The sequence below is a fragment of the Ambystoma mexicanum genome, chromosome 7p, assembly GCF_040938575.1.
Source record: "Ambystoma mexicanum isolate Mex_15411 chromosome 7p, UKY_AmexF1_1, whole genome shotgun sequence".
Classification (NCBI taxonomy): Eukaryota; Metazoa; Chordata; class Amphibia; order Caudata; family Ambystomatidae; genus Ambystoma; species Ambystoma mexicanum.
The window spans coordinates 276,313,761-276,331,753 of record NC_090939.1 but is presented as its reverse complement, the minus strand read 5'-3'; positions in this window follow the sequence as shown (position 1 = coordinate 276,331,753).

The window sequence follows — 17,993 nt, the reverse complement described above, 5'->3', positions numbered from 1 at the left end:
CTGATGATATGCTTCGTGGCGATAGGAGTTTGGGTCTGCCGCCGTGTACAGCTGCAGCACCCGTGCACGTGACTTCGTCACGTGACGTGTACTATCTACAAGGTGTTTCAAGTAGATTTTTCTTTAGAATCACACATGGGGGTCGTTCCCCTGTTGCTTTCTAAATTCACTACCGTTGTGAAGAATGAATATTCGGCGACCGCATTCTTTATGCTGTCGTTGTATGTTGTTTTTGTACATGATCACGTGACTTTGTCACATGACATGAAACAGAGGTTAAAAAGAGACGGATTTCTGGAAACGCTATGCCGTACAAGCAGTTGCGAGCCTCCGAGGCAGTGACTTCTATGTTGAGGTGAGTTAGAGGAATAGATGTGGTATTTGGGTACTATGTTGATTTTTGGAGGTGAGGACAAAGTATACAGCTTGCACATGCAAGATAGTTTTATTTATACCTGCATGTTTGCTTGAATATGATAAAAACCAGTGCAGCGTTATCTTCTACCCTTTTGAGAGGGTTCTCTATGATGTTTGGAAGGATTGGTATTACTTTATATTCCTTGGAAAATTGGGGGGATATATCATTAGCCCTGGAACTGTACTGGAATGGTCTAGTTTCCATTCCCTTCTTTGTGGAGGGCTCTATACACAAAAGACTGCTTAGTCTATCTTTTATTTTCTTTTAATGGTCCATATTGTTCGAGATGAATTTATTTCACAGTGTAGGTAGACAGATACGAGTGTTGATTTACCTTTTGGTGGATGCTTTTAGAGTGATAGTACTCCGTCAGTCTTACCAGCATCACCGGACAAATTTGTATTTGTATTTGTATTTATTGATTTATAAAGTGCCTTACACCAAGGCGCTGTACAGTGGAACAACTTAATACATAAAAACATAAACAATATAACGGTGGAAGCAAAATTACAATATGAATCATTCAACAAAACAGTGAAAAGAGCAATTAACTGAAGGGGAAAGGGGGAATAGGGGAGTGGGACTGGGTAGGGGTGGTGATGAGTTGGAGGATGGAAAGGGAAGGGAGAGAAAGGTTAGGTGGGAGAGGGGAGAGAGATAGTCAAGGGGAAAGAATAAGGAGGGAGGGGATGCAGAGGGGGAGGGGATTTCAAGGAGGAGAATGGAGGAGGAGAGATTTAAGGGAAGTGCGGAATGAGGAGAAGGTCGGGGTGGAGCGGATCGCGATAGGAAGGGAGTTCCAGTGCAGAGGTGCTAGGAGTTGGAAGGAGCGGAAACAGGAGGAGGCACAGGGGGATGGAGGTACAGTGAGAAGGAAATGGTCAGCGGAACAAAGGGAACGGGCGGGGGAGTAGAAAGAGAGAAGGGAGGATAGATAAGGGGGAGCAAGACCATGGAGGGATTTGAAGACAAGGCAGAGAAAGTGAAATTTAAGTTGGGAGTGAAATGGTAGCCAGCCAAGGTAAGAGAGTGAAGTAGAGATGGAGTCACGGGAGGTAAGGAGACATAGGGTACGAACAGCAGAGTGGTAGATGGATTTAAGGGGGGCAAGATGAGATGTAGGTAGTCCAAAGAGAAGGGAAGAACAATAGAAGAGGCGCAAGAAGATGAGGGAGGAGATTAAGAGTTTGGAAGCATGGAAAAAAAGGGAGGGACGGATTTTGCGAATATTGAAGAGGTGGTAGCGACAGGTGCGAGAAGTGAGGGAAATATGTTGGGAGAAGGAGAGAGAGGAGTCAAAGAGAACGCCTAAATTACGAGCTTGGAGAGGGATAGGAAGATTAGAGGGAGGAAAGTGAATGAATGGGGGAGGAGAAGAAGGGGGAAGGGAGTTGGAGGGAAAGAATAGGACTTCGGTCTTGTCAGTGTTAAGAGAGAGAAAGCGGGAGGACATCCAGTTCTTAATGGCAGTAAGGCAGGAAGAGAGTTTTTGGTGAAGGTCAGTTGAGAAGGAGGAGAAAGAGAGAAAGAGTTGAGTGTCGTCGGCATAGAAATGGTGGGAGATGCCAAACGAGGAGATAACAGGGGCAATGAGGGAGGTGTAAAGAGAGAAGAGGAAAGGACCAAGCACTGAACCTTGGGGTACTCTGTAATCAAGAGGATAGGTAGGAGCGGTCCGGCCGCCCCAGGATACAGTAAAGGAGTGGGAAGAGAGGTAAGAGGATAACCAGTTGAGAACAGAGTCTTTGAACCCGAAGGAGGAAAGAGTGTGGAGAAGGAGGGGATGGTCGACAGTGTCAAAGGCTGTGGAGATATCGAGGAGAATAAGGATAGAGGATTGCTTGGCATGGCGAGCAGATAGGAGGGAGTTAAGGATAGAGGTGAGAGCAGTTTCAGTGGAATGTTTGGGACGGAAGCCAGATTGGGAGGGTGGTAGGAGAGAGAAAGTAGTGACAAAGGATGAGAGCTGAGAGTAGGCAAGGCGCTCGAGAAGCTTAGAGAGGAATGGGAGAAGAGAGATAGGTCTGAAGTTAGAGGTGAGAAGTGGATCAGCAGAACGTTTCTTCAGAATAGGAATAATCATAGCATGCTTGAAAGCAGAGGGAAAGGTTGCTGAGGAGAGGCAGATGTTGAAGAAGGAGGTAAGGTAGGGGATAAGAAGAGGGTAAATCTTAGGGATAAGAAGGGAAGGGAGAGGGTCAGTTGGGGCGGACATGGGGTGGGCTTTGGATAGAAGGGCAGAGACTTCGGAAGGGGAGATGGGTGAGAAGATGGACATGAAGGATGAGGGGGGAGGAGGAGGAGAGGGGAAATCAGAGGGGGTGTTGATTTTTTGCCGAAGGGTGAGAATTTTGGAGGAGAAGAAGTTAGCGAAGTTAGAAGGAGAGAGTGTGGAATTGGAGGAGGGATCAGGAGTGGAAGGAGAGAGAAGTCGAGAGAGAGTTTGGAAGATACAGCGAGGGTGGGTGGCTTGAGATTGGAGTAGGTTAGAGTAGTAGGAGGATTTAGCCGAGGCAAGACAAGAGTTGTAGAGTGTGTGGTAAGAAAAGTAAGAGGTTTAGTTAGAAAGCGAGGGAGTTTTGAGCAAAAGTCTCTCCAGAGGTCGGAGAAGGTGCCGCATAGAGAAGAGATGAGGAGTAAGCCAAGGTTGAGAGGGTTTCCGGGTAGGACAGAAGAGAGAAAGGGGGTAAAGTTGATCAAGGGTGGAGGAGATAGAGGAAGAAAGGGAGGATAGAGCATAATTCGCAGATAGTAAAGAGAAGTCTTGGAGAGTTGGAAGAGAAGAAGAGCAAGTGTCAATAAAGAGGGTAGGGTCGAAGTTACAAAAGTCACACCGTGAGTAGATTGGAGGGGAGGGATTAGCAGCAGAGGAGAGGGGGAGAGGAGAAAGGGAGAAAGAGAGTAAGGCATGATTGGAGAGATAGACAGGAAGAGAAGAGTCTGGGGAAGAGGGGTAGGAAGAATTGAAGATGAGGTCAAGGGTGGAGCCAGAGGAGTGAGTGGGGGAGGAAGGAAAGGGGGAAAGGAGGTAGGAGTCAAGGATGGAGAAGAGGGAAGAGGATTGAGGGGGAGAAGGAAGATGAAGATTAAAGTCGCCAAGCACTGATAGAGGAGAGGTGGAGGGAGAGATAAGCGAGAGGAGGTAATCAAGGTCTTCATAGAAGGAAGAGAGAGGGCCAGGGGGACGATAGATGATCAGGAAGGAAATAGGGTGGGGAGAGGAGAAAGATTTGTAGAGGAATTCAAAGGAAGGGAAAGAAGGGAGAGATAGTGAGGAGGAGATGTACTTAGGGTGGTAGAGGAGGCCAACGCCTCCTCCACGGGCAGTAGCGTGAGGGGTGTGAAAGAAGGAGGAAGAGGAGGTGATTAAGGAAGCAGGGACAGAGGTGTTATGGGGGAATCCAGGTTTCAGTAAGGCAGAGGAAATGGAGGTTGAGGCAAAAGAATAGGTCAAGAGCTGCTGTGGTTTTGTTGCAGATGGATCTGGCGTTCCAGGGTGCCATGTTCATGAGGGCGGAGTGGTTGAGGCAAAAGAATAGGTCAAGAGCTGCTGTGGTTTTGTTGCAGATGGATCTGGCGTTCCAGGGTGCCATGTTCATGAGGGCGGAGTGGCTGGCGGTAGGGGGGTAAAGAAGATTAGGGTGGTAAGAGAAGGTAGAAGTGTGACAGGAGAAGTATGGGCGAGGATAGTGGAGAGGACTGGGCATTAGGAGGAAAAAGGAGAGTAACAGGGAGGGGAGAAAGTAGTAGGAGGGAGAGAGGGGGCAAGGGAAGAGAGGGTGGTGGAAAGGAGTTTTGGAAGATTGCATAACAGAGGGCTCAGAGATAGCACAAGTAGAGAAGGGACGTAGCTGTAGAGACTAGAGATGGCGAGGACAGAGACCTGTGTAGCAGTTACAAGAAGGGACAGTAAACAATGGAAGGATTTAGGTGAGGGATGGGGAGAGGATAGCAGCAAGTTAGGAGTAAAGTGGAGTGGCGCCTGTCACTGTCAGATGGGGGGTCAGTAGGGAGAGGCTCAGAGTTAGAGCGGAAGCGCTAGGCAGCAGGTACAAGTTGGCACCAGAGGAAGTCCCAGGCCCATGGATGAGAGATGGAAGACAGGAGCCAGTGGGGTCTTAGACAGCAGGCACCCAATACTGCAGGCAGAGGGGGCCCAGGCGGTTGAGGCAGGCAGATTGAGGTCACTATGCTGGACTGCTGCACCTGATCTTGAGTAGGGAGAGCTGCAGGTACTAGTTTGTAGAAGGAGTCACTGGTGGAAGGGGCCCAGGTGGTTGAGGCAGGCAAACTGATGTCTGGATGATGGGCTTCTGCCCTTATTCTTGGGCGGAGAGGGGCGGATGCACCAGGACCAGAGAGAGGGTGAGAGTCAGTGGGGGGTAGGATTTCTGGGATTGGCCGACTGATTCCACAATGTTAGGCAGTTAGAAGTGGAATAGAGTGGGAAGGCCACAGGAGGAGGTGCTAGAAGCAGTATGGAGGCTCCAACAGGAGAACAGGGCAGTTAAGGAGGATGGGCAGATATGGCAACCCTGTGCGGTTGTACCCGCTCCTGAGTGGGAAGGGCTGCAGGCGGTGGTGCCAGAAGCAGAATGGAGGCACCAGAGGAAGAAGTCAGGCAGCCAGATGGATGGGCAAATGCAGCGATCCTCATCAACTGCGCCCACACGTGAGCAGGGAGAGGTACAGGTGGATGGACAAAGGTAGTAAGGAGGCACTGGTGGCAGGACTCAGGCAGCCACGGTGGTAGGGCTGATTCAATGAATCTCCGTAGTTAATCCCACACTTGTGAGGGGGGGTCGTAGGCAGCGGCACCAGGCGCGGTACGGAGGCATCAGCGGAGGAAATCAAGCAGCCAAGGTGTATGGTACAATGCAGGGATCCTAGGCAGCTGCGCCCACACTTGAATGGGGAGGGCAGCAGGCAGCGATTCCGGGAGCAGTGTGGGGGCACCAGAAGAAGAATTAAGACAGTCAAGTTGGAAGGGCTGATGCAGCGATGCTCCGTGACTGCGCCCACCCTTGAGCGGGGAGGATTGCTGGCGGCTGTTCAAAGATATTATGGAGGCACCGGCGGGAGGACTTCAAGCAGCTGAGGCAGACGGACTGGGGTCAGGATCCTGAGCAGCCACACTGGTCGTAAGGCAGGGTGGGCTGCAAGCAGGGCGCCAGGTGACCAGAGGAGGTGGAGATGAAAACACTGCTGTTTCGGCTGGCCGCTGAGTGGAAAGGATCGTAGGAGCCAGGCTGGTGAAGGCGATCCTAGATGGCTGTGCTCGAACTCAAGCCGGGAGGACCACTGATGACGGCTCTTAGACAGCAAGGAGGTACCCCGAGCAGCCACGACCCTGCCGGAACCGCAAGAACCAGTGTGGGGACAGGATGGCACAGAGACAGTGTGGAGACGCCTCGCGCAGCTACGACCCTGTTGGGATCCCAAGCAGCCACATCCATCTTTAGGTGGATGAAGATCGCGGGTGAGGCACCAGGATTGATATTTGGCGCTGGGTGTCTCAAGGAGACAGGAAGAACAAACCGCTGTCTCGATCGGTCGCCAAGCTGGAGGAGCACTGGAGCAGCTGGGTTGGTGTCAGCAAACGTGTGTGGCTGGGCCTGCTCTTGAGCGGGGAGGACCGCTGGAGGCAGGTTGGAGACAATATGGTGGCACCCTGGACAGCTACGATCCGCCAGGACACAGAGAGCTGGTGTGGAGGCAGTGTGTCTAAGAGGCAGTGTGGAGGCACCCAGAGCAGCCACGTCCTTGCCGGGACTCAGGGCGGACGAGAACTGTAAGGGAAGCACCAGGAATTGCTGCAGACGTAGGGTGACTCGTGGAGGGAGAAAAAGACACACCGCTGTCCTGGCCGTCCGCCGAGCGGGAAGGATACTGCAGGAGCCGGTCTGATGGTGAAGCAGGAGGAGGCCTTACCAATGTCCGACGCAGAAACAGCACAAGGCGGATCCGATTTCAGTTGAGATCGCTGTCGGAGGGACCTCAGGAGATGAGCAACAGGAACGGTGAAAGGTAAGGAGCAGAATTGCAGTTAAAATTGTTTTATTTAAGAATGATTCAGCCTGTTGAGAGGAGGCGCCGGTTCAGGCTGCCGAGCTTCTGCGCCCCCTGGTGATTTGCTTAGTGTTTGCTTAGGGAAATTGCTTAGTGTTTGCTGACTAACACTTTGGTAAGCACTGTATTTTATCCTGGATAGCTGTACCTCGACTTTGGTTCTGGGTTAGCGCTTTATAATCATCTAATGTACACATTTTGTTCATCCAGCAGTGTATATACCACACTTGGATTCATTTCAACAATAACGTGCCTACACATGGGCTTTGTACCCTTGAGGGATATCGACATACACCTATGAGAGTTAGACGACCTCTGTGAACCCAGTATTGCTGACCTTTTTTCCTTATTGATCAGGTACATTTTGTCTCTGTATATTGTTTATTCTAGTGTTTGTTCGAAGATAATTTATATCCTTATTTTGGGTCACACCTGCTGTATGTTTAATGGACACGACATGTATCTCCCTGCTTTGATTGTATATACTCTAGTAGAATCTATGTGGATGGTTGTGGACAGCCCATAACCTGTATAATGAATTATTTAAAACTTTGAGATTCTCTCTGTGTTGGTTGTAAATAATAAGTTGAAATTCTGAAACTGATGGTCCCCTAATGTATATCATTACAGAGCATTCTGCTCCTGAAGAAGGGGGTGTTCCCCAAAACGCATAGAGCCTTTCAGTTCATCACAAGAATATTGTATTTGGATATTCCTTTTCAGTTCACCACAAGTGATTGTATTTGTATATTCCTTTGTCTCATGGTGGCCTTTTTGAATTTCCTTTGATTTTTTGATATTCAAATGTTAACCAAAGGTTTCTGGACTGAATTAATGCTATTAATTTGTTTGCCTTTGTAAATATGAATTATTTTGAAGTAAAAATCGCAAAGGTATTTGACTGATTTTGTATCAGATTTAATGGTCTGCAGGGGACGGGAGTGTCTTTAGCTTTAGACACTCTTTCTTTGTTCATACCAATAGAAGCAAAGTACAGTAGCTACATATAATTGAAACTTAAGAACAGAATATCCTGTCTCTGAAAGGTCAAGATATGGAAGCGTTGGCAGGTGGCTGCGCTAAATAAGAATCAAATACACAAATTGAGAGAAACTAGACAAATTCACGGTGTGGGAATCACGTGACCAGCCGAGCGAGGAGAAGCACGGGTTCACACCTACGCTTGGCATCTGCCCAGGCAGAGATATCAGAACTTTTCCAGACAGAAGAGGCAGTTTCGAGGCCAACCACAGTGAAATAATTGACATATCGGGCCTAATTACGAGTATGGCGGTAGCCATGCCCTTGGCTGCCTCGATACCGGGTTCGAATACCGGGTTCTGTGAATGAGGAATTACTGGATCATTCCAACCTTGGAGGACCCAGTAATTCCTCACCCACAAAACCCATCCCCATTCCTATTTGAGCCCCCATAGGGCTCAATGGGAATGGGGATGGAGCTGATAACGGGCCCGTTAATAACAGGCCCGTTATTAGCTCCTTGGTCCCCTTGCGGGACCCGCAAAGGACGTCTGGTCTGACCAGATGGTCTGTGCGGGTCCCGCTAGGGGACCTCATAATAAGGCATGCCGTAATGAACGGTGCCGGTCTTGTCCCGCACCCTTCATTACGGGAGCGCCAGCCTCGTAATGAGGCCCATAGTTGTTGAAGCGATGATTCATTGTGACCTTAACTGGAGAAAGGCCGGGTAATTAGGGGGCACCCCGCACCTGGTCAACCGTTCTGCTTGCTGCTAAGCGAAGTGGAAGAATATGCATGGGGTTGGTGCCAACCCAATCACAATGGACCAAATAATCTAGGGTCCTATAGTTAGTAGAACCAATGAGACGTCGTACTTTTAGTGACGTCTACAGTAGTCATTTTGAAGGGAGGGCTTAGACACCCACCTGACAGTGTTTTACCCAATCCCCTCACTCCGTTACCATATACAGATATAGTACCTTTATTAAAGTTACCTTTTCCTAACCAATAGAATTGCATATTAACTTTTGAGTGTTATACGTCAATTATGACGAGTTTTCTGTATAAATGCTATGATTTTTATGAAGTTTGTTGGAGTTGAAGCGAGAAGGACGATCGCATCACTGCTGATTTCCGTGACTCCCTGTTTTTTGTACTTATCATTAAATGGACTCCCTTTGCCAAACCATTGAGTTGTCCTTATTGATTGGTGTTGGGGTAATAAATCTGCATCTCGTCTTAAAGTGCTTCGGAGCAAACCTCGGCTCTATGGGCCGGGGGTCTGCGGAGTACAGGTTCACTTCTGCACACAGTGCGCTCAGCAACAATTAGAGCCACTCAATATAGCCCCTCATGAGCTCCTACCATATTTGCTCAAATTAGCTACAGACGGCCTGTCGAATGCATCTACTAAAGAGCATTTAGCAGAAATCTCTAGATAAAAGAGAAAAGATTGCCCCTGCTCGGGGCTCGTGTAGTAAAAAATTTCATGAGAAGTCTTTTCCACACCTATCCACCACAAAAGTAGATACCCCCGCAGTGGAGCCTAAATACAGTCCTAACAGAACTAGTGAGAATATCGTTCAAACCAATGGCCACTGCAGACATGAAATATGTGTATTGGAAGACAGCATTCATGGTAGCAGTCATATCAATCAGACGGATATCTGAAATAAATGCTGTATGCATGAAACTGACATACCTACTTTTTGAGACAAACAAGATCCTCCTGATACCAATTCCTACCTTCATCCCTAAAGTACTGTTGGTGTTCCACCTACAAGCGGAAGTAATATTACCAATTTTCTTGACCAGATCTACAACTCCAGCAGAACAGTTGCTGCACTTCATTGATCTTCGGTGAGTTTTGAAATTCTAAATAGACAGGACTAAAGATTTTTGGTGGACATTGCAACTGTTTGTAGCTTTTGAAGCCCCTAAAAGGGGTCGACCCATTTCCAAATAGGGAATTGCAAGATGTGTCTCTGCTGCAATTACAACAGCGCATATACAAGCCAATAGACCCTTATAAGGGCCTTTTCGTGTGCATTCGACCAGAGCAGTGGGCTCATCTGTGGCGTTATGGGCAGAGATTCCTCTGTCGGACATTTGCTGAGCAGCAACCTGGGCAGTACTGAACACCTTTGTAAAGCACTACTGTATGGAGGGACAAGTAGAAGCAGAGGCAAAGGTCGGAAAGACCCGCCCTACAATGCCTGTTTCAATAAGGTATGCCTTTTTTCCTTACCACCTCCAACAGAAGAATGTAAACGGCTCTGTATTCTATTCAAAACATGTGAATCCACGAAAGATCCAATGCTGGAGAAGAAGTATGTTGCCTACCTGTAATTCCTGTTCTCCATCATTGGTATCTTTTATGGATTCAAATGTGCCCACCAACCACCCCGTAGGCAGTAAAACTATAATATGTTAACTCTCATCTCTCTGTGGTTAGAATCTGAATATGGCCTCCAGGGTGGGGCTAGATACGTGACGTCCCATTGGCTGAGACACAATACACCCAAAAGGACAGTGATGGGCTACTAAAGTGAGCCCAAACGCTTTATTATAAGCTATAATATCAAGGTTAATGATGATTCCCAGCCTGTCGTTAGGGAATATTCACAGCATGTGAATCCATGAAAAATACCAAAGCTGGAGAACAGGAGTTACAGGTAAGAAAATACGCCTTCATTGTGATAGGGCCACTGCATAAGTAAGATGTAATCAGGACAAAGACACAGGGAGGGAGACAGCATATTGGAGGGTCTAGGTTGAGCAAATGCAAACAGGGATGCAGGGGGAGCCAATCCTGTCCATGGGTAATGCCCTGGTTAGAAGTAACAGAGCTCTGCGTGAGCAGCCATTTTTAATGTATTTATTTATTTATTTATAGTGCACCAAAAACACACAGGCATCTGGGCACGACAATTACACAATCAGACAAATATAAAAGACAGGACAATCATGCTCTTAGTGGGCCCAGCAGAAAGGGCGATCCATTGTTTGAAGAGAAAAGATTTCAAAGCTCTGCAGATATCCAAAGTGTTTTCTTCTAACGGAATGGCCAACGGGAGTGTATTCCAAAGCTTTGCAGCACTAACTGGAAATGATCTGCGTAGTCCCTTTTCTCGTCTAAAACCTGGACAATTGTTCTGCACCAAGTTAGAAGAACACAGCAGTCTGTTTGGTGAGTAGCAGGAAACTAAGGCCATTAGGTAGAACGGTGCCGTCCCAAAAAGACAGCGATGTACAAGGGAGCTTGTTTTAAAGGCGATGCAATCCCTCACCAGTAGCCAATTTAGAACTCTCCTGTGGGTGGAGATGTGCTCTCTTCTTGAGATTTTCTTAATAATACGCACAGCATTATTCTGTATAGTCTGGCATTTTGTCAGGCCGAAACTGTTGGCACCGATTAGTTGAGCCATTTCTCTAGTTTTCATCAGGTTCCCAAAGTGCTCTGCAGGAACCCTGCCTTGTGAAGTTGAGAAGTTAGTGACTTCTCACCGTTTGGACCAGACCGCAAAGCTAGGTAGGAAATCTACCTGAAAGAATATGCTGTACGGTTCAAGGCAGCACAGAGCAGGCCAGCACGTAACAGTCTAAAGGCCAGTGATAGCAAAGGCGCTGCTTCCCTCTGCAGACTGTTCACATAGTACTTAGAGAATCGATTAGAATGAACCACTGAATGTGCTTTTTTCTGACCCTCGAGGTTCTGCATTGCCCCATCTTGGTTAGGTAGTGCCATCGGATGGCTTTCAGCCAGACAATGGATTTTGGTAGACAATTAATGTTATTCTTTAATGGTTAATGATTTTACATGTTTAACAAGCCGTGTGAGGATTGGGGGACCTTCGATGCACATGCATGTAGCCCTAGACATGAACCCCAAGTATGATGGAGGCTTGCCATGGGCATGTTCCGGCGTGTTGTAGGGCAGCAAAGATGCCCGAGTAAGGAGAGAATTGTGATAGGGAGTCAACATATCAGTGGGTCACAACAGTTCTGTAAAAAATCTTTCAATTATATGCACCAATTCCCATCCCAGCTCTAGAGGAAAAGATGCAAGATGTGCATTCCCCATTGCAAACAATGCATAAATAGGCTGTATCACATAGCATAGCGTACACAGCTCTGTTCATGCCAGTCTCATTATATAAGGCATACACCATCATTCGTGGGTCCCACTATTATATATGAAGAGCTGTTGAACTTTGGGGATAGGTTCACACTCAACAAATATCGGAAATATCGCAAATGTCCGAAAGGTAATAAATATATCAATTTTGTGACATGCAGGTGCGTGTACCTGCTGTGTAAATTGGGCTGAAAGAGATCAACCAGCACAGAGGTGATGCCATTAACACCAGTAAAGTGGAACTGTATGAACGTAAGCATGAGAATAACAAAAAAGCCTGAGAAAGAAGGTATCAAGGAATGGATACCAAGAAAAACTTGTCCTAGTGAAAGTGACGAGTCCATAAATATAAAGCTCATTAAGCTGAACTGTATTAAGCTGATCCCGAGAATAGGGAATAAACCTGAAAGAGAAGGTGCTAAGAACTGGAGACAAACACCCTCGGTAGAATGGTACGAATCTAAATGGGAACTGAAGTCCAGGCAAGTAGGACAGAGAAGAAGTGAACAAACTAAGCCATGTCAGAAAAGGCAAAGGCACACATTTCTACAAAGGATAATCAACTTAAAAAGGCCAGAGCTACAGCCATCAGAAAGGCATATGACTCTGGAAGAGAATATCAGAAAGGGAATTATAAAACCTTGTGTAATAACAAACCCAAGAGGGGAGAGCAAACCTAAGTACATTATAAGGGAACTACAGGACTTTCTACAAAAGGTGACAAGATACTATCTGAAGATATCTTACTAATGAGGCCTATGAAACACATAGTGACATTGCCATAAGAGACCCACCAAAAGGAAGCGACATTTCCTAGTATAATTTAAGTTAGTCAAATAGTGGTATGGCCAGTTAAAATTAGTTTTAGACAGAGGACATCTTCATTTTGGAATCCTGTTGACTGACGAGTACCTTGCGTTATTTATATAGACATGGAAACCACAATAGTGATAGGGAAAGATAGGCCTTATTTTTATTGTTTAACTGAACCACACTAAAAATGTCCTCCAAGTGTCCGCCGGCTTCTTCTGATCCGCCACAACCCCCTAGCAAAGCATACATAGCTACCTGAATTAATCAAGATCATATACAGCTCAAATGAACAATGTTATGACTGCATCGCAATTAAATTTAACACATACTAGGTCCTATTGTACATCTCAAACTTCACAACACCAGGTACAACTAGTGTAAAATATCCATGCTCCAAAGGTGGTGGCTATACGTGTTCATCTTTGCCACAGTGGGCATGGTTTGAGAGGCAGAACAGAAACAAGAAATAAAGTTTCATAAAATACTCTGGATACTCCATTAGATTAGATAATTGCTCAAGAACTAATATACGTGGCACATGTGCAGCGGACATCACTTGCCACAGACTCAACCGTCTGGGAAGCCAAAGCGGCAAAGTTAAACAGTGTCAAACAAAGTCCACACCATAGAAATTAAGAAAAGGTAGTATGATACTCATATACACATATGGGAAAAATACCTTCAGGCCAAAGACCATGCCAAAGCCAGCGAGGGAGGAGCCCCATCCAATCCAGGTATACAGTAGTCAAATTAAAGGTCCTCACCATTATGGATGTTGGAAGCTTGGAAGGAGTTGTAAGAGTTAGCACCCTAGAAGACTCTTTGAAAAGTTAGTGACATTTCTTCATACTTATGTACATTATGACATGGGAGATTTCCACGGGCACATGCAGATCAGATATCATGGGAGGGTCACATTTATTATTTTTTATTTTTTTTATTTATTGAGTATAGTTGAAATTACATCAACTTTTTCAATTTATACAGATTAGAAAAATTCATACGCATAAAATCTAGTTAAGAAAACCATATAAATTCATAACATACTGTACAATCATCATCATTCTAGGTTCAAGGCCTGTAAAAAATTAATCGTTGCAATTCTTATACTCATACATTCAGTGGCTGCCAAGGCGACCCATCTATTTTTTGGATCAAGTTTTGCAAAGTATGCAAAATGATTAACAAAGTGCAATTTTCTTAAGGTACTAAGTGCTGGACATTCCAATATTAAGTGTTGAAGAGATTCTACAATCATAACATTTTTACAGAACCGACACCAGTTAAGGTCAGAGGAGATTTGTTTCCTTCTTGTTTTAACCTCACGGGTGGGCCAGATGTTAAACCTGAATCGAAGAATGGCAGTTCTTAAAGCAGCAGATGGTACTAAGCATAAATAAGACGCAGTGTTTTTAAAACGTTTTGGACCAAAGATTGTAGGATCAAAGTCTTTATAGGTTAGACACTGAGTTCTGGTGTCAATCCAGTCCATCATATATACCTTCTTCTTCGCAAGCTCTGGATGAGCAATAAGAAGTTCAAGTGAAATGTCGGCATGCACCATGATTGTTAATATTTTCGTAGACCAGTATTTCGGAAACATTTCTGTAGAATTGAGCAGGTAACTTGAAATGGTGGATAATGTGGAGTTACCATATGTAGATAATAGACATTTGCGAAATAAGGCACATAGGCGCCAGTTATATAATGCACTTAGAGAAATTATTCCCAATTCATATCTTATTAACACACCTGGAATACATTGAGGTAAATTTAAAATTGCACGCCAAAACTTGGCTTCTAATAGATTCAGAAACCCTAGGGGGACAATTAGTGTTTCCAGACCATAAAGGATGGTTGCTACAACATTCTGGTCCCAATAAGTAATGGTCGCTTTGTTGGAAAATTTACCATATTTAGAAGTGATTGCTCGTGTCTGACAGATTGCCGTGGTTAACTTCTGCTTAGTTTTATTTAGATGTGAGTCTAACGTTGGGCTGCCCTCAAAGATAAGGCCTAAATAAACATAATTTGGTACCGTCTTTAAGGGGGTCCCCTCGATCTGCCAGTTCATTAAGTGTTTGCGTGAGCCTTTAGGAACATACGCGACAATTTGTGTTTTACTCGTGTTTACTACCAATACATTTTCTTTGAAATAAGAGCATAGAGCTGACAGAAGATTGTGTAAACCACTTGAAGTTTTTGATACCAACACAAGATCGTCCGCATACCATAAGGCACAGATTTTTACATTGTTCAATTTAGGAGCATCAGCGATTACTTTGCAAAAAATGTCACGTACATCATTAATGAAAAAATTGAATAAGGCAGCCTCTAAAATGCACCCCTGTTTCAGCCCTCTATACGTTGGAATTGGGGTTCATAAAAGCCCCTCAGAGTTTAGCCTTACATAAACCTTGGTTTGTGAGTGGAGGGCAAAAATAATGTCAATAAGAGTAGATGGGCAGTCCGCTTTGACTAACTTATCTATAAATTTTGGTCTTGAGACCGAATCAAAAGCGGAATGAAGATCTACGAAAGCAAAATATCTGGCTTGCTTCTTATGAATTGCTTGTTGTTTTATAGCATTTAAAGTAATTAAATTAACGCCTGTGCCTAGACCTGCCACGAAACCAGTCTGTGCTGGGTCACGTTGATTTACTTTATTCGACCAAGCATTAAAATCTCTTAGCACCAGTCTACAAAAAAATGTTCCCGGCACGTCTAGTAACGTTATTGGACGATAATATTTAGGGTTCATTCGATCACCTTTTTTATAGACCGGAATGAATACAGAAGAACGCCATGATTGCGGAATATTTTTCGTTTGTAATATATGATGAAAAGTATTATTCAGGATTAGTGCCCACTCTGTTATGTTTTGTTTGAGCATTACATTGGTCAGCCCATCCAGGCCTGCCGCTCTAGATGATGAAGAGGCTTTGATAAAGGCTTGAATAGCAAATTTTGTACAATGTAAAGACCAACTGTTTACAACGTTACTATTGTGGGTATAGTGGTTCATCATAGGGTCGTCGTATAAGGACGAAAAATGTGTAACCCACATCGATTCAGGTACGCCGTTGAGCTGCACATGATCTTGGGATGAGATGTTACATTTATTCAGCAGCTCCCAGATCAAGGCTGAATTTTTACCACGGCAAGCTGATAGAAAGCATTCACTATCTATTTGATACAAGGTAGCTCTCCTTGCTCGGACCCAGTTTCGATATCTCGAAGAAGCAATTTTAACTGCCTTAATTCGATCAATTATGGGTAATTTCTGATAAATTCTGATCTCTCTTCTGTAGGCTTTCTTTCGTTCACAGAGAGCTAGATCAAAGCCATGAGCATGTCTTTTAACTGGTTTACAACGAGCAGGAAGAAGATTCGCGAAGGTGCTTAAGATATCTATATAAGAACCAGGCTTGTGTGAGCTTTGATTTTTTAGAATAGCATCATTCAAGGCTAGTAATTTGTTGGCAGACCATTTGAATCGATTTCTGCCATTGTTAACAGATAGAGTATGTTTATAGTACACTGCAGTTTTCATGTGATCACCACTTTCCACCGCCCAGAATAAGGCTAAGAGGTGGTGATCAGTGGATGTCTGTTTGATTATAACAAATTTGCTAGTGTTCGTAAATATGGAATTAGATACAAAGATATAGTCGATGGTAGATTTGGAGGAGCCTCTTTCCCAGGTATTCATAGGTGGAATATCACCTCTGATTGCACCATTTACCAACTTTAAACCATGATCTTCCATAAAGGAATTCCATCTTGCACCTTTTCGAATCCAATTCCTCTTATTCGAATGAAAACAGGAAAAGTTCAAATCACCCATTAATAATATTCCAGAGACATTAATTTGATTTGAGATATGTTCGAAAATACAGGAAAGAGCATCATAAAAGCTATCATCGGGGATGCCTACCGGGTTTCTATAAAGATTAATAAGTGCGTATGTCTGTGAGTTGAAAAGAATCTTAACCAATTGCATGAATTTATTTGGTGTTTGCCAGGGGAAGATTTTCAATCCCCTGCTCACTTTCACTGCTACTAACAACCCAGCTGTGGGTCTACCTTTACCACCATGGGCTGCTGGCAGTAAACTAACCTCATGATCGTCCCATATGGGGGATTTAATAACCACGTTTCTTGTAGGGCTACAATATCATAACTATTCAAACCATTATCTAAATTCCACTGCAAATGAGAGTAACCTCTGGTATTCCAACTAGCAAGTGAAAGAACGTTGGTGGAGATGGTTGCTCGTGGTTACGAACAGATGTTGGGTCCCACATTGGGATCTGATGACGATTGGTTGATGCAATAATTGCAGGCACATGAGGGTTCGAAATTTGTGCCACCAATAGACTTATTACCATCGGTCTCCTCAGATTGCTGGCGTGCTGGGTCTTGAGCTAACAAGAAACCCAGATTAAACAATTCCATTCTGGCATGCCATAGTGTATTACAAACAATACCAGACTTTATCTAAAGCCTAACGATGGAAAGATTCTTGTCGCAAAGAAACTCAACTTGGTCCACATCTGACAAGGAAATGGCTTCCAGTCCCTCTATATCTCCAAATATGTTGAAGACACTGGCACGACATAAATCATACTTTGGGAAGGACCCATCACAACATTTCAGGATCAGAGTATGATACTGGTTAAGTTTCTTTGAAAATGCATCACTATCGTCATTTATGTAGTGTTTACTACTGCCATTGCGTATATTCATGTTACTCCTGTTTCTATCTTTAGGTGGATCTTGAAGGCGCTGACTATTAGAAGAAAGAGGCATGATTTTCATGCAATTATCTGATCTGTTTTTGAAAGCTCAGGCCTCATTTTGCAAGTTTTTACTAACATTATGTATATGAGGGGGATGTTCAAAGACATGTGGAGCTTCAGGTAGCACTTCTGATAATCTATTAAGTAAATAGGAATCCACTGCAGTTCTTAAAGCAGTTAAAAGGTCTTCCACTTTCGCCATCGGAATGAGAGGAGGAGATAACTTGCCCGCACCTGTCGAAACGACATCATTTTGAACAGCTAATGTCGTTTGTACAATCGGGCAAGATTGTTTTGTCTGTATGTTATCAGGTTTGGATATTAAAAGAAGGACCAGCTCATTCAAAGGATCATAGTTAGGGGATGGCTTGAGAACTTCTATTGGGATACCGTGAGGGGGAACAACCTGAGAGGGAGGAGGGATGTCTTGCAAAGCTTCATCTACACGCGAATTGCTGGCTATATCGACAGAGTCGGTATTAGTTATCTCATTGCCTATAACTGGTGAACCAGCAGCACTGTGAGTAAGAGATTTCGTGACATCTGACAAAAGAAGTATTTGAGGTAGTTTTTTAAAATCTGATAGAGCTTTTTTATTTCTTTGTATAACTTTAGATGACAACAGTTTTATTTTTCTATTATTTAACGAAGATCCTCCTATCTTTTGTGCATTTTGGGTGACGCCCCCATGAGATTGACATGGTATAGATTGACCCACAGTTCTCACAGGAGAATCAATACTAATCCAAGATTCGTTATGTTTTACTGTGTC